This window comes from Zingiber officinale, chromosome 8B, assembly GCF_018446385.1.
Source record: "Zingiber officinale cultivar Zhangliang chromosome 8B, Zo_v1.1, whole genome shotgun sequence".
Classification (NCBI taxonomy): Eukaryota; Viridiplantae; Streptophyta; class Magnoliopsida; order Zingiberales; family Zingiberaceae; genus Zingiber; species Zingiber officinale.
The window spans coordinates 24,952,855-24,980,115 of record NC_056001.1 but is presented as its reverse complement, the minus strand read 5'-3'; the positions used below and the strand labels follow the sequence as shown (position 1 = coordinate 24,980,115).

Genomic DNA, 27,261 nt, shown 5'->3' with positions numbered 1-27,261 from the left:
TGTCTTTCATTCTACAATTTATAAGGGTGCTTATCTATTTTCTTTTGAGGTACCTTATTTAAAGGTAATTAGTTGTTAACATAACTTCCCCCACATGAAATCTGACAGTCTAAAGCTTAATAAAAGATCATTCATCATCTCCTTTAGAGTGTGGTTCTTCCGTTTCATGTTTTGACTGTGCTTGATAACTTTGGCTTTTACAATAACTTAAGAGAACAACTTTCTCTTTGAACTATTATTGTCTTTTTCGATGCGAAGTTTAATAATGAGTTCCTCCATATTCATCTCCTTCTGCTTGTGCATCAGGTAGTTCTTGAAGTCCTTCCACCTGAGAGGCAAACCTCTCAATGATAGCAGCCACTTGGAAGGTTTCATCCAGAGTCATCCCTTCTGAGTGGATCTCGTACAAAATCACCTGAAGTTCTTGGACTTGGCTGATCATCGTCTTGGAGTTAACCATCTGTAGTCCAGGAATCGGCCCATGATGAACTTCTTTGCCCCTGCATCCTCTGTCTTGTATTTCTTGTCTAGGGACTCCCACAGTTTTTAGTTGTTCTCTTCGTGCTATACACAGTGTATAATGAGTCGGCAAAGCAGTTGAGAATGTAGTTTCAGCAAAAAAATTCAAAGTGAGTTATGCTTCCACTGTACTAATGGTCTGCGCATCGGCTTCCTCAGCATTCTTAGGAGAGTTCTTGGTCAAGAACCGAGCTAGATTGAGCGTGGTTAAGTAGAAGAGTATCTTCTGTTACTATCTCTTATGGTTCAATCCAGTAAACTTCTTTTATCTTTTCCCATGCTTGATTAACACAGTTTCAATCGAAGTAGAAAGGGTCTTCATATATTGAATTTGTTATATCTCAACACTTTGCCATTTCAAAAGTCATGTAAAAAAATTTTTATAATCAATTATTGAATCAAGAACTTCGATCTTACATAGAGAGAATTTTATAATCGATTGTTTAATCGATTAAGCGTCTTAATCTATCAATGCAATCCATTAAGCGTCTTAATCGATTGTTTCCGTGTCTCATTTTTTTTTTTCATTTTCCTTTGACCAAATTAAACAAGTGAAATGAATACAGAAGTCCTCTAAGGACTCAGATGACGAAATTTTCCAACACGCAACATATTTTATCTTATCTTCTCGAAGATTTTTTTTTTTTTTTGCTTATAAAATCATTAAATCCGTGGAATATCTAAAAATTATTAAATCAATAAATCAAGTAGTTCTTTTTGGAATTTTCGAGAAACTTAAACATTTTAAAATTGGTTCAACATAAGCAAATTTTTTATATAATTAAATCTTAATTTAAAGGAGCTGTAGTGCAACATTAAAATTGTATTAATTTATTGTATTCAATAAATTAAATCTTAATTTTTTATATAGATCTTTCCCCCGAGCAGCCGGCTGCTCTTTGAGTAGAAACTAATTTTCTCATCAATTACTTGTGGCAGAGGAACTCTTGGAGAACGAGAGAGCTCACCATGGCCACCTCCAACGCTCTATAAATTCCACTGTCTTCTCCATTCAATTGCATCGTCACCTCTTCCACCTCTTCCCCTCCTAGTAAACAGACCAATGGCTCAAATGCCGTTGCTGCTCGTGTGCCTCCTCTTCACCGGAATCGCGGCAGCCGCCGCCCAAAACTGCGGCTGCTCGTCCGACCTCTGCTGCAGTAGATTCGGCTTCTGCGGCACCGGCGACGACTACTGCGGAGACGGATGCCAGGAGGGCCCCTGTTACTCCTCGCCGAACAACGGTGGCTCGGTCGCCGACATCGTCACGCAGAGCTTCTTCGACGGCATCATTAACCAAGCTGATAGCGGCTGCGCCGGCAGGGGATTTTACTCGCGTGACGCTTTTCTGACCGCCGCCGGTTACTACCCCGACTTCGGCCGCACCGGATCTGCCGATGACGCCCGGCGCGAGATCGCCGCTTTCTTCGCCCACGTCACGCATGAGACTGGACGTGAGTGTTTTTTTAAATAAAATAAAATAAAATAAAATATTTCCCAAATTTAGAGCAAAAAAAAAACTAAACCAATTTTATTTGGATTTTCTTATTTCCGGATGATACGATGTAATACAGATTTCTGCTACATCGAAGAGATCAACGGCGCATCGCATAACTACTGCGACGCGAACCGCACTGATTGGCCGTGCGTCGCCGGCCGCGACTACTACGGCCGTGGCCCCCTCCAACTGACCTGGAACTACAACTACGGCGCCGCCGGGCAGGCGATCGGCTTCGACGGCCTCGGCGCACCGGAAACGGTGGCCAACGACGTCGTCATCTCCTTCAGGACCGCCCTATGGTACTGGATGAACAACTGCCACTCCCGCATCATCTCCGGCGAAGGATTCGGCTCCACCATCCGCGCGATCAACGGCCCCATTGAGTGCGACGGCGGCAATACGCCGGCCGTCAACGCTCGGGTAGGATACTACAGGGATTACTGCAGCCAGTTTGGGGTTGACCCCGGGAGTAACCTCACTTGTTGAGAGCTTGAATAATGAACTACTACGTATACATTTGAATAATGAACCATGATTGGAATAAATGATCGGGATTTAGTAATAAATAAATAATAAAAGGCTTTGGCTACGAGATCTTGTAGCAGGCAATAGCGTAGGCCCACGTGTATTGTTCTCTCAAAGCAATAAATGTGCTCCAACCAAAATGTTTATGAAGTTTTCTTAATTTTAGAGATGGTGAGTCTCTTAATTTTCTATTGAGGGTGAACAAGGTTAAAAACCTTTCTTAATAATGTCGTTTTCCATATATATCCTTCGTTTGATTGAGTTGGTTATCGCATGATTAAATGATTAAATAACTGAGTGTCAATTAAACTGAGAAATATCTTCTTATATAGTGGTCGGTTCAATTTTCTGATTTATTTTTCCATAAATAATTATAGAGCTAATCGTGTGAGGCATCCGGAGTTAAGGTATGACTTCTTAGGAAGAAGATTTTTGATGTGTGTAAAAGGGAGAGAAAAATCTAGAATTCAAATTAGGAAGCTCTCATTTATGCTTTGACATGGGATGAAAAAGGAAGTTAGGTTAATATTGATTAACCTAACTTAAACATATTATCAAATATATAAAAAAAAGAGATTGTTGGTGTAATCATCATCGGGTGAACGTTGATCAGTTTAACTAATTAAGCTCGAGTTGGCTCGAGCTACAATTTCGATGTTTAACAATATATGAAAGAGAAATCATGTAGGTTAAGAAAATCCGAATACTTGTTTGGGAAAGGTACTAACTAGAGGTTAGGTAACGGAAAAATCTTAACTCTCTCGGGTGAAGGTTGATCAGTTTGACTAAACTTGAGTTGGATCGAGCTACAATTTCGATGTTTAACAATATATGAGAGAGAAATCAAGTTAAGGAAAATCCGGATACTTGTTTAGGAAGGTACTGACTAGAGGTTAGATAACAGAAAATCCTAACTAGAGGTTAGATAATGAAAAATCTTAACTAAAGATTAGAAAATATAAAATCCTAACTAGAGGTTAAACAACAGAAAGTCCTAATTGGAGGTTAGTCAATGGGAAGTCCTAGTAGGGTTAAGCAGTGAAGGCCTAGTTGGGAACTATGCAATGGAAGTTCTAGTAAGACTAGGCAGAGAAAACCTAGTTGGAAACTAGGTAATAAAAGTCCTAGCGGGGCTAGGCAGTAAAAACCTAGTTGGGAACTAGGCAATGGAAGCCCTAGTAGGACTAGACAAAGAAAAAATCTCAGCGGGTCAAAGGTTGATTGGACATTTAGTGATCAAAAGTTCAATGTGAAGTTGGCAAGAGATAGAAAGTCTAAGTGGGTCAAAGGTTGACCGGACACTTGGTGAAGAAGACATGACAAGTCAACGTTGATCAGATGCTAGACAACGAGAAGTTCTAACGAGTTACAAATAACTTTATGTTGGGCAATCGATTAGCCCAAGGTCAATCAATTAGGTAGATTGCCTAATCGATTGAGACATGTTCTAATCGATTAGGTTAATTATCTAATCGATTGAATACGTTACACGAAGAATGGTAAGACTTGAAATTGATTGGTTAATCAATTAGCCCTTATGTTAATCGATTAAGGCAATCGATTAAGGGTATTTTCATGTGAGAATAGAAGAGTTTGGAATCAATTGTGGCAATTGATTTAGGTTTCACCAATTTATTAAGGTAAGCGATTGAAGCATGTTCGCGAGAGCACAATAGATTCTAGAATTGATTGAGAGATTTTTGTGAAAACATAAAACTTTTGAATCTATTGGACAATCAATTAAAAGCTGTCGAATCGATTGATATGACTTATCAACCTATTAGTCAGGCAAAAAAAAGTCATTCTGCAAGTTTTAAATGATCAAACTGACGTGACAATCGATTGAGGGTAAGCCAATCGATTAGGAGACATCAAAGTAACCCTAGAAAAAGGCTTTCAAAAAGATTTGAGCAAGACTTGTTTTTTGATCCAATTCTTAAGTGTTTGTAGATAAAGTGTTGCTACAATTTTCATCAGCAAAAGGCAATCTAAAGTAAGAAAAGAGCAAACAATGCAAGGTTTCTCATTGTAAATCCTAAAAGTCATTCTAGATTGTATTTTGTGTCTATATTTTTGCTTTCTTGTTATATTATCGTGCTTGAGCTTGTACGAGGCTTTTCCGTTTCCAAGAAAAAAGGTTTTCATATTACATCTGTGAGAGTGAGAAGTGAACCCTTAGATTAGTCATCTCAAGGAAATGAATACCAATTAAAATAGAGATGTTAGCATTGTTTCAAATTTTCTACTGCAAATTAAGTTCAAAGAAGCGATCACAATTATTCACCCTCCTTTAGTTCTCTATATATCTCGACAATCACAAACTATCTTAATTACCATAAAATCATACATATATTTATATCATAAGCATAAGTAATCTTTAATTATCTTTAAAACATAAATGCATATATATATATATATATATATATATATATATATATATATATATATATATATATATTATAATCATTAATTGAATTCATAAATAGTAATTAATCAATACATAAATTTATATATGCATTATGTTGTACATTATTAATTATATTAATAAAACATTAATGTGCAAATATTTGATTTCGTTTAATTCTCATCAATTAAAGATTCTAAATGTCCTTAATATATCTATTAATTTTAACATAATAATATTTACATTCATTATAAATAATAATTATTAGTATATATAAATGAGTTATATTTGATTAGTAATTTTGAAGTTACTTAGTTTTAATATATTTTTTTTAATTTTAAGATCAATTATTTAGTAGATAATAATAATTATCTAACATGTTTCACCAAAATGTGATTAAGATGTTAAAAAAATTGAGAGGGGGTGGTGATGACTAAAAGGAATTTTTGAATATTTAAGCTTGATTTATTTATAATCGAGCTGAGTTCGAGCATTATTTACCGAATATATTCATGGCTCATGAGTTTATTCGAGCTTTTATCGAGCCTAAACGAGGTTAATAAATATAAATTATAAATTTAAATATTCATTAAAAATTAAATTATATATTTAGATAAAATTATAATATTCTTATTAAAATTTATAATTTTATTCTAATAAATAAATTTAATATATTTGTCTATATTTTTCATAAGTAGAGTGTAAAATCTATAAATTTAATATCAAAATTATTATTATTTTATTTAAAAATTGATTGATGAGCTTAACGTACGTGTTCACAAGCTAACAAGCCGAGTATTGTGAAGCTTGAGCTTGATTTATTTATCTTAACGGGCTCAAACGAGCTTTTATCGAATCGAGCTTCTAGTAGCTCACGAGCAGCTTAGTTCATTTATACCCTATGAAAAAATTAGATATCAATGTCTCGTGGTTATTATATGGGTAAAGTAGAGGAAAATCCCTAATTACAATCACAACTTTACATGTAGCCCCCAATCATAAAAAAATTTGTTTCCACTCCCTACATGCAAAGTATTACTTGTTTCAACTCCCTCATGCAAATATTGTTACCTAAATTGCCCCTCAGATTTTTTGGGTATAAAAAGTCTAAAAACGAATATAATTTCGGTTAAATTCAGCACTTTACACTAGAATCTAGTACTTTATACTAGAATCGACTATATTTTCTATTAAAATTAACCCTCATATTTTTTCGGTACAAATAATCTAAAAATGAGTATAATGCCTATTAAATTCAGCACATTAAACTAGAATTGAGTATATTTTCTATTAAATTGAGCACGACTTTTTTCCTGCTTAATATAATTCCTCATAAATTCAACATAATTTACTATTTAAAGAAAATCTAGTATATTTTTCATCCAATTGAGTATCATTTTAAAAAAATATAGTATATTTTTCATCCAATTGAGGTGAAAAAGGAATAGTATATTGAATTTAAGAGGAATCATACTGATTTTTGGACTTTTTATACCTAAAAGTATCATGGATAATTAGGTAAATATGTTTAACTAGGGAGTGAAAATAAAGATTTTTATGGATGAAAACTACATGCAAAAATTTATTTATCAATAGGACTGCATACCAATTTTCCCCTATTATATTTCACATCATGACATCTAGAATGTTGGATTACTTGTACATTTCAACACGCGATTGCTATGTAACTACCTAAGGGAAGGAGCCAAGGAAGGGGCGATGACGTCAGCCTTTTCCCTCAATTTTTAAATGTAAAAAATATAGGAGTATACAAAATGGAAGATAATGAATGAGAGATAGCGACACAGCTGTCCATCCCTCAGCGTAAATATATATCTTTTATCCCGTAGTTAAAATTCTTGATTCCATCCCTCACGAACGTGACGCAAACCTATATATGTTCCTTCTCGTTTTTGTTCTATATATAATCACGTATATTTTTTCTGTTCTTTGAAATGTTTTCTAGCTAACGGTGTTTCTTTGTTCGTATATAATCACGTATCTTTTCGTGTGTAATATCACCAGGACATCTTAACTGTTCTTGAGGCCCTAGGCATAGTAATAATTTTATCTTGCTATAAATATTACTTCTTTATTAGTAAAATTAAAAAATAAAAAATAAAAAATATTTTACGTTAACTAATTTGAGAGTAATAAATTATTGTAATACTACTAATATCATTTTAATTACTACATTTTAAAAAATTATCGATTAATTTTAACTTTGATGAAAGAAAGTATTTGACACAACGGTAAAAATTATTATTATGTGACCTAGATGTAATATGTTTAAGTAGTAGATATAGGTATTACGTACAAATAAACCCTTTCCTAGGATCATATATTAGCAAGACCTTCGTGAATCAAGCTGACTTTTTTATCAATTTTAACTTCGATAAATTATAAATTAAATTTATTTAGTCAAAAATATTTAGTTAGTAAACATTGACGGTAAATTATTAAAAAAATGTGCATAATAATTTGTTGCAAGGATACAATAATAACGATATAAAAATGATAATAGAGGAAAAAAGGAAAGAAAAATAAAATTTAGAGAGAAATAATAGTGTAATATTAAATATATTTTTGACTTTTCAAAGTATTTTTATAAAAAAAATATCAATTAAGTATAACCAATAAGTATTTTTAATTTATTTACCAAGCTTAATTTTTAGTATTAAATTAAATTTTTATAGTAAAAAATTAAAAATTATGAGTCAAGTTTTAATAAAAAAATAAAAAAATTATCAACCAAATTTGACTTTAAAATTTAAAAAATTAAAATTATCAATCAAATTTAACACAGGTAAAAAAAATAAAAACAATTAAATTTAACTTTACTTTATAAAAAATAAAAAATTATTGGTTAAATCTAAAAAATAAAAAATTATTGATCAACTATAATTTGGCTAATAAAAAATTAAAATTATAAATAAAAATAAATATTAACTAAAATTTATTTTAGCCATAATTTTAAATATTTAATATCAAAACTAATATATTTTTAAATTAATATATATAATTTGATGAGCCCTAATATAATAGGTATTAGAGGCCTAGGCATAGACTTTAATAGCCTATGCCTTGAGCCAACCTTGGTTATCACTTACCTTTTAAAATTTAGCAATCTATTACAACGGAAATATTATACTGCACAGCTTATTTGAGCACACGTGAACATCTAATATTAATTTTTTTTAGAGATTTAGAATTTAGGATTTAGAGATTGGGATATAATATTCATCCCTCTCTATTACAATATTTTAATTTTAATTTTGAATTTATCATTTGCCTGTATATAAATAGATTTAAAGAATTTCAAATTCATAAAATTTTATAATCTATGACCATGGTAGTCTTTAATAGATTTTTCCCCTATAGTACTCCCTGTATGTATTTTATATTTATGTTTTCTCTTTTTCCTTGCCTCTATGTCGAAGATCTAAAAATTATTAAAACAACTACTATATTTTCACGTCTTACTTCTTATGAGAAATAAAAGTCTATATATCTCCTCAATGGATCTTGTTCCTTGACTGAATGATGTGATCTATCTAATTAGTCACGGAACGATATGGTTATTTGACTAAGGATTCCAATTTGGTTTTGCCAATTCACGTAGAACCAAACTTTTGACATTATAACCAATTCCACGAACATGACCCAAACCCTACGTTACGGTGGAAAATATGCACCGAAGGAACTTGATTTCTTCAATTCAAGTAGAAATTGTTGACCTCGATTACTTGTGACAGGGGATCGGAACTGTCAAACAAACAATTCTATACAATGAAAACCGAAAAAAAAAAAAAAGATGAACGGGATTTGATGGAACAATTTTAAGTAAATACCTAAAATAAGATATCATAATCAATTGTAGATGTCTTCCTAGTCCGTTTTTAAATTATATATAAAAAGATAAATCATATGATTAACTTATAGTCGACCGCTAAATATTATTTCTAAATACACTGTTTCACCAAAATTAAATGTAATTAAGATGTATAAAAAAGGAAGAATAATAATTTTAGAAGGAAAAAGCATAGAGGTATGGTGATGAATGAAAAGAATTGAAGTCCACTGCTGACCATTATCGTTCATGCGCATGCGATTATTAGTTGTAAAGACAAACATAATCCACAATCCTTACATGGTCCCTCCATGATCTCTAGTTTCTGGAAGATTGTGGTCATTCCTTACGGATGTACCTATAAAAAATTCCGTCCACCTTTAATTATTTGACCGGCATCTATGAGTTAATCTCGTAAAATGAATATAATCATCTTTTGCTACCATCGAGATCGTGATCATATTCCTTGCAATGTAATAACCATTGTCATACACACATTAATGATTGAAAGGCTAAAATTTAAATTCATTTTTCTCTAATCTTTAATATTTTCAAAGAATAAAAATTGAAGAACCTACTAATTAGTATTAATCCAATTAAATATTATTCGTCGATCAAAATTGTCCAAATCCATAAATCTTATGTCCATATCCAAATCCATAATATTTTCTTTTGACTTTTATTTGTCAATCAAAGCTGCTTAAATCTTATGTCCATAACCATAAATCTTCCAAGTCAAAATTGCTTTTTTTTTTTTAAAAAAAAAAAAGAGAAGTGAACAATATATTAATCAATCGATCTTAAATAAGAACATTGAAAATGAGTATATATATTTTTTTTTAAAAAATACAACCCTTTTATATAATAAAGATAAATATGTCCAAAAATAAATACATAAATAAATTCCAAAATAATAATAATAATAATATGATTTTCTATATAATTTATCCTCTCCTTCCCTAAAAAGTACCTGAATCATTAGAATTGGATAACTTATCATTTTTAATTAGTCTTCTTTAATTACATTGCAATCTAAAAATGTAATTTATCTACTAATTAATTATAATTAATCAATTATATTTTTTTTTAGAGTCAAAGTTGCGGGTGATAGATGTGGGCACCACCCAGGGATAAATACTTTAGTCATTTTGCATGTAAACAAATTTCTCATGTACCTAACTTTTATAATATATAAATCAAGTAGTTTGTTCCTGAAGTACCTCTCATCTATTTTTCATGTCATCAATTAGCTCTATGTAAAAATAATTAATAGTAACTCTGAATCATTTAAAATTAAAGAAATCATGAAAACCTCCTCAATATAATTATATTCATATATTCAAATTCAATAGTTTCTTTCACGAAATAATCATAAGATTTTTTATATATTTTTATTCTATCCATTTAAAAATGTACTAATCTCAATTCATGCTATCAAATTCAGATAAAAAAATAAACATATGATGAAGATTTTTAAAAATATATTAATTTTGATATAAAGTAATTCGGAGAAATTGAAAAAAAAAAAAAAACAGTTTCAAATAAATTGAAAGAGGAGTATTTAAAGAATGTGCTATGTGTTTTGGACATTACGAAAGTTAGATACATGAGAAATCTTGAATTTTTCTTACTAAATTCAGTAAAATGTCAAATATTTTTCAAGCAGAAACATATTTATATATTATAATATATATTCTACCTTAATTTATAAATATTTTATTTATTCTTTAATAGACAATGCTTATTCATCTAAAATATATAGAGCCAGTTGGCATTTTGACCAAGTCTATGTTTTTTTTTTTTTTGATGTTTCTGTGCTCTAAATTTCCTTGATGTATTTATTATTTGTGACGTATTTATACAATATGATCGTCCACCTCCACTTCTCTATAAATACCCACTCTCTTCTGCATTCAATTCCATCATCTCTCCTTCCACCCCTCTCCTTCCTAGTAAACAAACCAATGCCTATCCCCGAATCTAACCAAATGCCGTTGCTGGTCGTCTGCCTCCTTTTCGCCGGAATGGCGGCCGCCGCGGCCCAGAACTGCGGCTGCTCTGCCAACCTCTGCTGCAGCAGATTTGGCTACTGCGGCACCGGCGACGACTACTGCGGCACCGGATGCCAGCAGGGCCCCTGTTACTCCTCCCCGAACAACGGCGTTTCCGTCGCCGGCATCGTGACGCAGAGCTTCTTCGACGGCATCATCAACCAGGCAGCCAGCAGCTGCGCCGGAAGGAGGTTCTACACCCGCAGCGCTTTCCTGACCGCCGCCGGCTACTACTCCCAGTTCGGCCGCACCGGTTCAGCCGCCGACTCCCGGCTCGAGATCGCCGCTTTCTTCGCCCACGTCACGCACGAGACCGGACGTGAGTTTGCCGTTAATTAATTTTCATATTAAATCTCTCCATTTCTGGATGATGATCGGAATGTTGTCCTCTGCTCCTTGCGATCGGTAGACTTCTGCTACATCGAAGAGATCAACGGCGCATCGCAAAACTACTGCGACACGAGCCGCACTGATTGGCCGTGCGTCTCCGGCCGCAACTACTACGGCCGCGGCCCCCTCCAACTGACCTGGAACTACAACTACGGCGCCGCCGGCCGGTCGATCGGCTTCGACGGCCTCCGCGCGCCGGAGACAGTGGCAAACAACGCCGTCATCTCCTTCAGGACCGCTCTCTGGTTCTGGATGAACAACTGCCACAACAGCATCACCTCCGGCCAAGGGTTCGGCGCCACCATCCGCGCGATCAACGGTGCCCTGGAGTGCAACGGCCGCAACACGGCGACGGTCAACGCTCGCGTCGGCTACTACAGGGATTACTGCCGTCAGCTCGGCGTTGACCCCGGTAATAATCTCACTTGCTGAGCACAGCTAGCCCGATCACTGCAATAATAAATGATCCGGCAAAGACTGAAACTAGCAAGCAATAAACTGTCGATTGTGTTGACATAAACTATGTATTCCACTTCTAAAATAAAAATAAATGTGCTTCGAAGTGAATTATTTTATTTTCGGAGTAAAGCTAATTAATGAGTCTGACATCTAAATTTGGCCTTGACAAACCTACATTTATTTTTAAAAAGAAAGCAAGACAAATGAAAAGAGTGATTTTTATTTCCGTTAATGTTAAAATAAGCACTTCATTTTAAAAATATATTAAAAAAAACACTTCATATCGTAAAAACACTTTTGTTTAACTAGTAATTTTAGCTGGAGTAGCTTTAAGAAAACTGATCCAACACGGAGTTATCAGAGCAACTTTGACAAAATTATTCCCACGCTAGTCAAAGCTATTCTAAGTAATTTTGATTAATTATTCTATATTTCAACTGTTTTAATAAAAATACTTTTTCCTATAACAGTCTGGATTAAAATTATTTTAATCATATTTGATCAATTTTGATTAAGTTGGATCAATTTTAATTATGTTATAGTAATTTAGTTATTATTTTAACAATTTTGATCAATATAAAATAATTTTAAATATGATTATTTGATAATCTTTAGTATATTTAAATTATCAAAAACTTTCATGGTCATAAGTGTTTGACCAATGTAAGTACGAAATTTTGACACCGGTAATTCTAGAAGAAAATTTAAACTGTACGTTACCATCGAAAACGCATATGAACCGGATTCGATGTGACATAATTGAAAAACATAATTGTCACGAGTCCTTTCCATGAACCTTAGTCAAAACTCCAAAATCCTTTCCCTTTGTTTTCCATGAACCTTAGTCAACATTTGAATAGTCAACGCGCCGCCACAGCGCAACATCCACCGTCTCTGCTCGATAAATTCCACTATCTTTGCGCATTTCCATCCTCTCTTCTTCCACTTTCGCCGAAAGGCTCTCCCCGAATCTAACCCTAAACTTGCGGCGGACTCCTCGTCGGGATCACGACGGCGGGCGGCCAAAACTGCAGCTGCTCCGCCGACCCCGGCTGCAGTCACTTTGGCTATTGTGGCACCAGTGACGACTACCGCAGCACCGGGTGCCAGGAGGGGCCTGCAGGAAATGAGATTTGACATAAATAAAATATAATAATAAAATTGTTGATGATTTTAATTTGTTTATAAAGGAATAATTTATAAATATATTATATGACTATGTACAGAATAATAAAGACAGGAAATATTATAAGATTTCATCAACTCATAAATTAATAAATAAAAGAAATAATTAATAGATTCGTAATTTTATTTTAGTGATAATCATAGTGAGTGATTATCTTTTATTCCTTGAAAAATTCAATGAGAGATCCGTTGAATTTACTTACTAGCTTGTCGAAATATTATTTTGATAATAATTTAGTAAAGATATTAATAATTTAATCCTCTATAAAATATAAGAAATCGATAATTATTGAATTGTTAATTACACGCTCTCGACTAAAATAAAAATTAATTTCTACATATTTTGTATGAGCATGAAAAATTGAATTTGTTGTAAGATATGTTGCTATAATATTATCATACCAAATTTTTAATATAATATTTGATGCAAGATAAAATTTAAAAAGAAGTGATTGGAGCCAAATAATTTCAGATATTATATTTGCTATATCTGTATATTCTGCCTCAATGCTAGAAGGAGATATCGTAGGTTGTTTTTTTTTTAATTATATGAGATAAGATTTAGTCCAACAAATATTGCATATCTATTAGTAGAGCATCTGTCTTCAAGAGAGCTCACCAAATCTGCATCACTATAACCATATAAATCTCGAGATGATTGACGATATAATTTTTTCATACATTTTCAATTTTGTTTAGTGGAAGTATGCATGAACTGACAAACATAATTTACTGCAAAGATAATATCAAGGCATGTGATAATGACATATTGTAAGGATGTTACAATACTTCGATAAACCTGGAGATCAAATGTCACAGGAGAGGATGAAGTTGCAAAGAAGTTCCTTATAACAATTGGTGTAAAAATTGAATGTGTTCTATTCATTTAGCTCTTTGAAGATGCCCAATAATATATTTGCTTTGAGAGAAGAGATAACCTTTATTATTAGGAATAAGTTCAATTTTAAGAAAAAATCGAGCATTACCCAAATCTCGAATAGCAAATTCTTGATTGAGAATACTTAATAGAGTTGTGATGCCCTTTTAATCACTGTCAGTCATTAGAATGTTATCCACATAAATAAGAAAAAATATTATAGAACCATCATTATATTTGTAGAATAGAGAGAAATCAGCCTTCGAACTCTGAGTTTGTAACCATTTAGATAATCGATGAATCATGCACGAGGAGCTTATCGAATACCATATAAGGATTTATTGAGTTGATAAACATGAGATAAAAATTGTGAATAAATGAACCTAGGTAATTGCTCCATAAATACAGTTTCCTCAAGATAATTATGAAAGAATGCATTAGAAACATTTAATTATCGTACATGCCAATTAGAACTGACATCTATTAATAACAATAATCTAACAAATGTAATTTTGAAGACTGGGCCAAATGTGTCATTGAAATCAACACCTAGTTGTTGACTAAATCCTTTGTCTACAAGTTGAGTATTATACCTTGCAAGAGAATCATCAGCTCGATACTTAAGATGAAATATCCATTTGGAACCCACAATATTCATGGAGGGAGTGCACGAAACTATGTTCCATGTTCCATTACGAAGGAGTGCATAGATTTTGTAGCCATTGCACTACGCTAATTCAGATCCTTGTTCACTTGTGAAAAATAAGTTGATTCAATAGATTTTGAGGAGACCACTAGAGCTCTTGGAAGGCGATGTTGAGTTGTTATTGATGATCATCATGCATATATATCACTTAAGGGAAGATGCGATGAGAAGCATTATCATCAGAATTACTTGTTGATGGCAATGAGAAAGTAGACTGACATGGTGATTTTGTTGACGGACTTATATTATCTGAGGATCCAGAGTTAGAAAGTGTATTATCTTCAACTAGTGAGACTTTTGAGATTGGAGCAACAACTTGAGGTGATTCCAATGGTATAGGATAGTTAAAAGAGAGCTCCAGAGTAGAACCTAAGATGTCATCACTTCTGATAATGTTAGGTGGCATCAAGAATATACCACCTGATTTGGAGGAGAGATTGAAGAAGCTGCTAAAAAGGGGAATAGGAGAATAACCAAGGAAAACACAGTAATGAACGAGAGTCAAGTTTATGTTTAGAGTAGGAGAATAACTATGGATAACATGCGCAATCAAATATTCAAAGAAAGGTATAGTTAAGAATTTGATTATAAAGTTTTTCCAAATGACATTTATGATTGAATAATGGGGGTAGGAAGTCAATTTATGAGATATACTATAGTATAAACAGCTTGATCCCAAAATTTATACGGAACTGATGAATGATGGAGAAGAGTTAAGATAGTTTCAATTATATATCTATGTTTTCTCTCAACAGAGCCATTTTGCTCTGGGGTGTGAGGGCGAGAGACTCGATAAATAATTCCATAAGAGACAAGATGACGATGAAGAGATTGATATTCACCTCCCCAATGAGAATGAAGAGAGAGTATTTCACGATTAAAATACCGTTCAACTTATTTTTGAAAATGACAAAATATGTCTAATAAATTAGATTTTCTTTTCATAGGATAAAACCAATGAAGGTAATATAATATAGGAAACTTTGGTTAGACTAGATAGGTGCAGGCCCCAAACACCCAAATAAATTATTTCAAGTGGAAAATTAGAGACACGATCGGACGAAGAGAAATGTAACTTATGACTTTTAGATTTCATGTAGGCGTTACATGAATGAGATGAAGAGAAAATAAAGGAAGTAGATAAACCATACTTATTTATGATCGACTGAACAATATGAAGGAAAGGATGACCAAGTCAAGAATGCCAAGATGATTTATTTGTGAATTCACCAATAAAAGTTTTAATTGAAGAACTTTGAAGATAGTATAGATAATTTTTTATTCCCTCATAAAATACAGTAGTATTTGTTCCTCTATCTTTTATAAAATAATAATTATGATGAATTAAAAAAATATTGTTATCAAGGCAAAACTTATATGTGGAGAGTAAATTTTTAGTAATAGATGGAACATAAAAGATGTTATGCATATGAAAAATACGATTGGATAAATGAATGTATGTGTTTCTAAGATTAGTAATTTACAAACTTGAGTCATAGCCTACTTTCACCGTATCCAAACCATAATGTGATAATATTTCTATAAGGATATTATAGTCTGATATGACATGATGAGTTGCTTCAGTGTCAATATATCATTCAATAGATGAAAACTCTAATGTTTACCAAGAATAGGTATAGACGAGAGTACTTTAGGATATACTCGTGAAACAGTTGATTGTCTTGAAGCTGAAGGACCACCGATGACAATTGTGTCGAATCTTTTAGGATATTGAATACCAATATGTTCAATTTGGAGATAGATTTGACATCTCTAAATATATGATATCGAAACTAAAAGAGAAAAATAAAAGGAAGAGCTACTGGCCAAAAAGAACAAAGGCCAAAGAAAAAGAGGAGGGAGTTTTAAAAAAAATAAAAGGGAAAATTAGAAAAGAAAAGAGAGAGGGGAAGACTTAGGTGATAACGAAAAAAGCAAGGTTTGATATAGGGATGACAATGGGATGGGTTGAAATATGATCCCGTAATAAATCCGTCCCGTGGGATGGATTTAGACTCGCCTAAACGGGTCTCAAGGCGGATCCGGAGTGGGTTGCGGGTTTAATCGAACTTGCCCCGTATAATTTTTTATTAATTAATTATTAATTAAATAAAATTGATAACTAATTTTTAATTGAATCAAAATTTATAGATTTTAATTTGTGAAATATTGTTTGGTTGTAAAATATTATTAATATAAATGTTGAAAATAAATTTAATATTTAATTATTAGTTTTATTTAATATTTTAAAAGAAAATAAAATATAACGGGTCTAATTCGGATCTATCTCGTCAAGTTCACAGGGTGGGGCGGGGCAAGTCTAAAGGGAGGCTAAGTAGGTTTTGAGTTTGGCCAAATCCGTTTCAACCCGGATCCGTTGCCATCCTAGTTTGGTGAGATTTTTTTTAAAAGAAATAAAAGGATAAATTAGAAAAGAAAAGAGAGAGATGGATAACTTAGCTTGTAACTAAAAATCTTAGATGAGAAAATAAAGTTAGGGTAGATTTTCAAACCCTTCTTCTCTCGATAGAGACGACGGCGATGGAGAAAGCCGGCGAAGTGCTAGCGGTGGTGATGGCGAGGGAGAGGCGGTGATGAGGCCGGATAGGCAACATAGAGGAGAAGACGCTGGCCTCCTCTTTTGAGCGATGATGTCAACACCGAAGAGGAGAGAGTGAACCATCTTCTTCTTCTTTAGTGGACATCGTCGGAGCTCGGTTGGAGATGGGAGTTTAGGCCGCCACCTTTGCTGTTGTTGTGACTATTGTCAGGTCCGGAAAGTGGAAGGGCTTGGCAGGTTACTGTGGTCGCGACTGTGCCCTGGTTTCGACCTTCCTCGACGTCTGCGAGTTGGCCAAACTGCTGTGAGCAAGGGAGGTCGGAAGTTATTGCAAAATCGACACAAGCTATTGCACGGTCGCGACCACAGTAACTTGCCATGCCCTTCCACTTGTCGAACCTGACAGTAGTCACAACAACAGCAAAGGCGGCGACCTGAACTCCAATCTCCGACCGAGCTCCGGCGACGGCCACTAAAGAAGAAGGTGGTTCGTTCTCTCCTCTTTGTTGTCACCATCGGCGCTCGAAAGAGGAGGCCAGTGTCCTCTTCAACGTCTTCTTCTCTATGCAGCTTATCCGGCATTGTCACCTCATCTCCCTCGTTGTCGCCACCGCTGGGACTTCACCGACTTTCTCCATCACCATCGTCTCCAACAAGAGAAAAAGGTCTGGAAATCTATCCCGACTTTATTTTCTCATCCAAGTTTTTTTTGTTACCAACTAAGTCATCCCTTTCTCTTTTCTTTTCTAATTTGTCCTTTATTTCCGTAAAAAAAAAATTCTCACCCAACCTTTTTTCGTTACTAGCTAAGTCATCTATTTTCTTTTCTAATTTGCCCTTTTATTTCTCTAAAAAAAAACTCCCTCCGCTTTTTCTTTCGCCTTTGTTCTTTTTGCCTTTAGCTCTTCCTTTTTTTCATTTTTATTTTTGATGTCAGATATTTGGAGATGTCAAACCGATCTCCAAATTAGAGATACTGATATTTAATGTCCTAAAAAATTTAATATAATTTTCATCAATGATCCTTCAACTTTAAGACGATTAACTGTTTCATGAGTATATCCCTAAAGTACTCTCGTTTATACTTATTCTTGATAAACCACCTAAGTTTTCATCTACTGAATGATATATTATTACTGGAATAATTCATCATGTCATATCAAACTATAATATCCTTACAAAAACACTATCATACTATGATTCGAATATGGTGCAAGTAGGTGACGACTCAGTTTTATAAATTACTAATCTTGGAAACATATATATTCATTTATTCAATCATACTTTTCACATGCACAATATCTTTCATGTTTCATTTATTACTAAAAATTTAATATTTTTTTTTTGAATTTCATCATAATCATTATCTTATAAAAGATAATAATGAACACACAAATAAATCAACTTGACATGCTTGACTCATTCATCTTTCCCTTTGTATTGTTCAATCAATCTAAGTATGGTTTACCTACTTTATTTTCTTTTAATCTCATTCATGTAAGGTGTATATGAAATTTAAAAGTCACAAGTTATCTTTCTCTTTATCCGATCATGTCTCTAATTTTTCACTTGAAATAATTCATTCGGATATTGGGTGCCTTGCACCTATCTCTTCTAACCGAGGTTTCCTATATTATATTACCTTCATCGATCATTTTAGTAACTATACTTAACTTTATCTTATGAAAAGAAAATCTGATTTATTAGACAAATTCTATCATTTTTTAAAAAAAGTTAAATGATATTTTAATTGCAAAATACTCATTTTTTTTATTCTGATTAGGGAGGTGTATATCAAGCTCTTCATCGTCATCTTGTCTCTTGTGAAATTGTTCATCGAGTCTCTTGCCCTCATACTCCCGAGAAAAATGACTCTGCTGAGAGAAAACATAGACAAACATATAGTTGAAACTGTCTTAGCTTTTCCATCATGTATAGTTCTGTATAAATTTTGAGATGAAGTTGTTTTCACTGCAGTATATCTCATAAATTGACTTTCTTCTCCATTATTCAATCATAAGTGTCTTTTAAAAAATTTTATAATCCAACGATTTCCAGTAGGAGATCATGAGTATCAACAGAAGGGAGGAGATTGTTTGTGGAGAAAATATACTCCATTACAAAGCAAAGAGGAAGCGTTGTTGCAAAGTAGAGAGAAGATTTTAAGTGCTCGTGGTGTTGTGGTATTGTGTGCGGCAAAGGAAAAAGAAGAGCCAGACTCTGATACCATAAAAGAAACAACATTGAAAAGAAACGAGATGAAATAATAAAATTGTTGATTGTTTTGGTTTGTCTCTAAAGGGATAATTTATAGATATATTATAAGACTCCGTCAATTGACAGAGTAATAAATAAATGAAATACTATAGACTTCATCAATTAACATAGTAATAAATGAAAGGAATAATTAATAGGGCATAATTTTATTTTGACGTAATCATATCAAATGATTCTCTTTTAGGGTCGTCTTACACCTCACCAACCAACGATGTTTCAGTGATCGATTGATGTCATGATCGTAGAGCTTCTTGAATGGCATCATCGGCCCGCCCGACAGCGACTGTGTTGGTAGGGAATTCTAATCATGCTACACTTTACTGACCGCCACTAGCTACTACCCCAACTTCAGTTGTAGTACCCATCAATTGATGAGTTTGATATATCAAACGCTGATATTGTAATAGTGAATAGAAGGTTCAGAAATCAATTGGATGTCTATCAGTCGATTTATAAGTTTAAGCATTGCTACGAACAGAAGGTTTAGCAAACTTGATTGATTGCTTATCAGTCAATTGATGAGATTTAGCAATCAATTAATGGTAGTCAAACTGAGTTGGATTCAACAGTTCTGCATGTGTAATGGTTGTATTCGACAGAGTAGTCAATTGATAGGTAAAATCAATCAACTGATATGTGGAAATCTGTTTAACAACAACCCTATAAAAAAGCTTAGAGGAAGTTTGAAGAGGCTGATTCTCGAGGATTTGGAGATGAAGTATTGTTGTATTTTCTATGATGAGGATATAATCCAAAATAATAAACAAGCATATCTAAAGTCATAATTGTAAGAATCTAGTGCACTAAATACACAAAAAGCGAAGCGGAAAAACTAACTAGATCATTTCCAAAAGATTCATGTGAAAGAAAACTCATATACTAAGTTTGTTAAAGGGAGTTCTACCTTTGTTACGTGAACACGAACTCTCGACAACAAGGATCTCAGCACGATCACGTGTCCATGCCTCTTTCGGTATCCACACGAACAAGTCTTCCGTTCGTCTCACGAACTCACGAAGTGGAGAAGAAAATCAACCAAGGTTGTGCTAGCAACCACAAGGGGAGGTTTCGACCAAGATCAAGAAGAGAAGAGGAAGAAGAAGATGACAAGTTTTCATATATAAAATACATTGACGAAATTCCTTTTATATTCATCTAATGAATACCAAAGGTTTTTGCTCTTTGGTCTTCCTCTTATTAATGCATGATTAATCCAATTAACCATCATTGATTTTTGATCTTCCTTCTTATAGATTCAATTGAGTCTAATTCAATGAGTCTAACTTGAATTTGACTCAATCTAACCCAATGAGTAATCCAATAATCTTAAGGCCCATTATAATTTAGTCAAACTAAATTAACCTATCTCCAAATCAAATTCTTCTTTGTGTGTGATCTAATAAACTCTTGTAATGTTGGCAATGTATCTAAAACTATTTTAGATACATAAATAATGAGTGACATATAGAATCAAAAGAATTTAGATATCTCCATAATGATATGATATTGTCTACTTTGGGTTAAGTCCTTATGGTTAGGGTCTCCCCTCGAGTATCGGGTCACTGACCTGCTCAGGGCCTCCTATACTTCGTTTAAGGTTTCATCCACATGGTTTGATCTTGCATCATGGCTTTGGCTCGTGCTGTTGGTGCAACCTTAGGTCAAGGTTGACCTGGTTGACCCGACTCGAGTTGACTTGACTCGAGTTGTATTTTGATGTTTGACTTGGGAAGATTGTCGGTGCAACCTTAGGTCAAGGTTGACCTAGTTGTGTTGCATGTTGATGTTTGACACTCGTGAGAGAGTTCTATTCTTGATATGGGACAAGAATAGATGTTTGGAAGATTATTGGTGCAACCGTAGGTCAAGGTTGACCTGGTTGACCTGATTCGGGAAAAAGTCCAAGTATGGAGACTTGGCAACGGAAAAGTCCAAGCAGGGAGCTTGGCACTGGAAAAGTCCAAGTATGGAGACTTGGCACTGGAAAAGTCCAAGCAGGGAGCTTGGCACGCGAAAAGTCCAAGTATGGAGACTTGGTTGAACCAAGAGGAGCTTGACGGGAAAAGTCCAAGTATGGAGACTTGGCACTGGAAAAGTCCAAGCAGGGAGCTTGGCACGGGAAAAGTCCAAGTATGGAGACTTGGCACGGGAAAAGTCCAAGTATGAAGACTTGGCACGGAGAAGTCCTGGTGAGTGAAGCCAGGCAGTGGAAAGTCCTAACTGGGATGTTAGGCAGTTGGAAAGTCCTGGTGAGTGAAGCCAGGCAGTGGAAAGTCCTAACTGGGATGTTAGGCAGTTGGGAAGTCCCGGGGAGTGAAGCCAAGGAGAGTCCTGGTGAGTGAAGCCAGATGGAAAAGTCCGGTGAGTGAAGCCAGATTGGAAATCCTGGTGAGTGAGGCGGTGAAAATCCTAGTGAGTGAAGCTAGGTGAATGAGAAAGTCGTACTGGGATGTTAGGCGGTGTGAAATCCTGGTGAGTGAAGCGGTGGAAAGTCCCGTGAGTGAAGCCGGCAAGGAAAATCCAGATGGATCAAGGGTGATCGGACATCCGGTGTTGAGAAGTCCAAGTGAGTGAAGCTTGGCATATGGAGTCGGAGAGGGCTCGGTGGCTCGTTCTCGAACTAGGTTAGAGAGGGCACTCTAAACCGAGGAGTTGGATCGATGCAGTGACCGATCCGGATATCTGCGTTTGCCGATCGGTCGGTGACCGATCGAATCGATCGATGGCTCATCGATTGCAATCTGATCGATGCGGAGACCGATCGGGAACCTCGCGAGAAGAAAATCGTGGATCGGTCTGACCGATCCATTTTGATCGATCGGCCTAGGATCGATGGCGTGAGGGCAAGCTGGTCTCGATTGATGGACCGATCAGAGGTTCTGATCGGTCCACGACCGATCGGGGCTTGATCGCGACACCGATCGGTCCGGGACCGATCGGTGACAAGCGAAGCCTCATGCGCTTAGGGCGATCGGTGCAGACCGATCAGGTTCTAGCCGTTGCGACACAGCGGTTAGTTTCTTCATTGTTTCTTCTTCGGTATAAAGGATCGAGGCATCTTCTGTGGGAATAGATCTCCTTCTTCCTTCTTGCTGTTCTAAGTGCTGCTGTGCTTGAGCTTTGTTGAGCTCCTCCAAAGCTTCGCGTGAGCTTCCGGCTGGGTTCCTGCTGTTGTAGGCGTCGCGTGAAGTTGCTGCTTCACCTCCAGTCGACAAGAAAGCAAGCAATTGGTAGAGTGCGATTGTATTCATATTGTATTGCTTTTCTTACTGCTCTTGTACTCTTTGTTTGCTGTTGCAAACGTTTGTGGCGAGGTTTCTCCACCCACAAGGAGTATATTGTATTAGCCGGTTCTCCGGGGACTCATCCACCGACGGATTGACCGGACTCGTCCACCTTACGGACACGCCGAGGAGTAGGAGCCCTAATCTCCGAACCTCGTTACATCCTCGTGTTAAGGTTTGGTTTTCTTCTCTTTCGTTTCGTTGTATTTTCCGCTGCGACTAACCTAATTGTAGGAAGAAACGAGAGCGATTTGGGGCGGCTATTCACACCCCCCTCTCTAGCCTTACGAAGAGATCCTAACACGTGCTTCTTCCGGTGGTTAGTCCGGTGAAGAGCGATCTCACTCTAGTACCAATTGTAAGATCGAAAAAAATTTAGATATCTCCACAATGGTATGATATTATCCACTTTAGGCTAAGCCCTCATGGTATTGCTCTTGGGCTCTACCTAAAAGGCCTCATGCCAATGAAGATATCTTTTTTTTCTTATAAACTCATGATTTTTCTCATGTGTTTTCAATGTGGGACTATGTTTGCAACCTTGCAACCCCAACATGACATCTAGTAAGGCATTATTGCTACCCAAGTGATGAGAATGTCGAGATCTGACTTAACCTTTCTATATCTATTTTCTTATATGACTCAATCCTTCTATCTTTGATATCTAGATTGATCAATGAGGTATATACCGAGTCATCCTTTTATCAATCTTTGTGTTTCTTGATCTCTAAGTACACACACTCAAATAAATAAGCTTAATATCACATATTGACTCATTTACGCATGATCATGCATTCTTATGTATTACTAATTAAGGGGGTCACAGATAGTGCTTCCGTTATATGAAAGGGATAAATCTCATCTACATTACCCACATTCCTCTACATAACTTATTGCATACCCAGTGATTGACTTTATAGTCCACCTTGTTACAGGTGACGTTTGTTGATAAAGTACACAACTCCTTATGTAAAAAACCGTAGTGACTTCAGGTCTAAGGACTATTCATACCAATAGTCGTATGAGAATGTTTATGACACTGATATAACGATCCATGCAACATCTTATGGCGGGTCAATTCAGTACATATTCTCTAATATATACCCATGTGTCAACCTGATATCTCATATCCATGACTTGTGAGATTAAGTCATCTGTTGACCTACATGCTAGTCTCAACGCATTAATATTGTCTTTGTATATTAATACTTGACTAGGAATAGTTAAAAGTAGCGTTCTATATATATACAATGTTCCACTATCAATTCAACCAATTGATATGTTGTAAACTGTAACCTTCTACCCTAGGTTATTATTATATTTATTCATTCGACACTGAACTGAAGTAAATATAATAACCAACTTTACCTTTTATTAATTAATAAAATATGATTAAAAAAATACCTTTGTCAATCATCTTATAATTGGTACTAGGGATAATACTAACAATAATTTTATTATTAAATTTTTTTTACTTTCATTTGTAGTTGCATTTTAGTTTTTATTGTATTGTTTGTGAAAAAATAAATTATAAGAAACTTCTTCATTTTTGAAAAGTATTCCAGAATGAGAAGATTAATAGTGATACTTCATTAGAATTGAGCCTTAGATGTAGTAGCAACCTTGGGAGGTTATTAATGCATGACCACCCTAATTCAATATAACCTCTTGAATTTTAAAAGAATAAATTTTTAACTCGGGACTCGGAATCAAGATTTGTCAACGCTTACACATGAAAAATTGGAAGATCTACATCGAAGGAACCCGTAACCATCAAGTTTTGAACAAAAAAACCATCATTTAGGCCTTCATCCGAGACTTCAAACATATTTTTACTATCTTGAGGAACCATCCTCATTATTAAATAATTTTTTTTATTAAATGATAGATTTCTCCTTATTTTCTCAGTTTCTTTTATTATTTTTTCCTCAAATCTTCTTTCTTAGTCCATAAGATAATTACTATCGTATTTGATATCAATTATAAACCAAGTAAATCTCAAAATTTTGCTTGTGGTGTCGATTGTGGTTCAAAATTCCATGGCACAATCTGTCAAAATGAGAGGAGCTATAATAAAGATAAGCATGTCAAAAATAAATAATAAAAAATGTAAATTCAAAATAATAATAATATGATTTTCTATATAATTTTATCCACTCCTTCCCTAAAAAGTACCTGAATCACTAGAATTGGATAACTTGTAATTTTTAATATATTGCAATCAAAAAATGTAATTTATCTACTAATTAATTATAATTAATCAATTATATTTTTTGGGAGTCAAAGATTAGTGTTTTGGGTGATAGATGGGGGCTACGGATAACAAATGATATTAAATAAATGATGAATAGTAATATATATAGTTTATTTATTTATATTTAATTATTTTCATCTACCATTCCTATGGTCCTCGTTTGAGTGGACCAAAAAAATAAATAAATAAATCAAATTTTAATTAATCTTTATTAATTTATCCTTCTAATTGAATATATAAGCTCTTTTAAAACTCCAACCTTCGATAAATAAAAAATAAAAAATATTTAAATAATAAGTGAATATATCAAATTTTAATAAGAATGTGTGTGATATAAAAACTTCAAGAATTTGAATATAAATCTCATTCATGACCTTTTTCAAGCTCTAAAAATTCAAATTTAGTTGGATTAATTTTACAATAAATTTTATTGGTCAGAATCTATAATCTCTATCTTTCAATTTTAATGCATGCATGCACATGCATATAATTAATATATAAGTATGATATTACTAAAATGTCCTTATCATTTAGTATTATCCTTAATTTTAAAGATCCTTATTGACCAATAAAAAATATTAAATTGGTAGAAACATCTATAACTAGATCAATTAATGCATAAAAATTTCTTATAAGTTAGGAGATCAATTAATGCATTAAAATCTTAAATTGCTATATCAATCCAACAATGTTTGGTCGAGCAAATCAAGTTATTTAATGGACCAACAGGAGTGAAATTGTTAAAACTTAAAATATTTTTCAAGGTAGAAGCATATTGATATATTACAATATATTCTACCTTAATTTACAAATATTTTAATTATTCTTTTATAGTCAAAATACTTATTCATCTAGCATATCCAGAGCTAGTGGGCTGTTTGGTACTCCGCACACCTCTGCTGCAGTAGATTTGGCTACTGCGGCACCAGCGACGACTACTGCGGCACCGGATGCCATCAGGGCCCCTGTTACACCTAAGCCAACAACGGCGGCTCCATCGCCAGCATCGTAACGCAGAGCTTCTTCGACAGCATCATCAACCAGGCCGCCAGCAGCTGCGCCGGAAGGAGGTTCTACACCCGCAGCGCTTTCCTGACCGTCGCCGGCTACTACTCCCAGTTCGGCCGCACCGGTTCAGCCGCCGACTCCCGGCGTGAGATCGCCGCTTTCTTCGCCCACGCCACGCACGAGACCGGACGTGAGCTTGCTGTTAATTAATTTTCATATTAAATCTCTTCATTTCTGGATGATCATGATGATGATGACGACGACGATCAGAATGTTGTCCTCTGCTCCTTGCGATCGGTAGACTTCTGCTATATCAAAGAGATCAACGGTGCATCAAGGGAATACTACGACAAGACCAACACCGAGTGGCCGTGCATCGTCGGGAGGAACTACCACGGCCGCGACCCCCTCCAATTGTCCTGGAACTTCAACTTGTTGGATCGAAAAGAGAAAAGATATCTCTATTGATATGAGGCCTTTTGGGTAGAGCTCAACAGTAAAATCATGAGGGCTTAGGCCCAAAGTGGATAATATCATACCATTGTGGAGATATCTAAATCCTTTTCGATCCTACATATGGTATCAGAGCCTTGACAGTATAGAACACCCAAGAATCCACGATTCCACAAAAATGTCTGGCATCCCACAAGTTGTTGCGAAGGAGAACAGCGGAGTGTCATTTCCCTATCCGATGCTAAGCCCTCACAATTATACTATAAAGACAGAGGCGATTCTTGATGCCCAAGGAGTCTGGGAGGCGGTGGAGCCACTGGAAGGAGCCCAGGTGGATGCAAAGAAGGATAAAAAGGCACGTGCATACATCTTGCAGTGTGCCCCCGAAGAATACCAGATGTTGGCTCAGAATTGAAGAATAACACACCCAATACACACAGCACACAAGAGTATACAAGAAAAATAGGACAAATAGAAATTTAACTTAGGAAAGAAAACCTTACATCGAGAGATCCCTTCTACACGTCTCTACAACCCTTTAAATACACCACAAATGATAAGAGCAAAGACTATGAGATCCATAAAAATAGGATCGGATAAACACTAGATCCATAAAAATAGGAAGACCGAGTAATAAGAAATTATCAAGAAAATAAATAAAAAATAAAAATAACAAACTAACGATGTGGGGACTTAACCTTATCATGTCTGGATTATTTTTCCCACATTACTCCCCCTAATCCTGACATGGTTGTAAATCACTGACACCGAGTAGTTGTCGCATGACAGCTAACTTCACTCATGGCAATGCTTTAGTTAACGCATCGGCTCGTTGTTCTCCGGTATTAACGAACTCAACCACAATCTGTCCCTTGTGCTTGACCATGTCCTGGCCTCGTTGGCACCCACGGACAATCCATCTGTCCATCTTTGGCACCATGAACAAGTCTTGTCTGTT

General features: G+C 34.9%; 2 pseudogenes; both read left to right on the top strand.

Moving 5' to 3' along the window:
• Nucleotides 1–1,496: 1,496 nt before the first annotated feature.
• Nucleotides 1,497–11,833, top strand: LOC122013605 (annotated as a pseudogene).
• An 850-nt stretch (nucleotides 11,834–12,683) lies between these two features.
• Nucleotides 12,684–26,718, top strand: LOC122013604 (annotated as a pseudogene).
• Nucleotides 26,719–27,261: the final 543 nt, after the last annotated feature.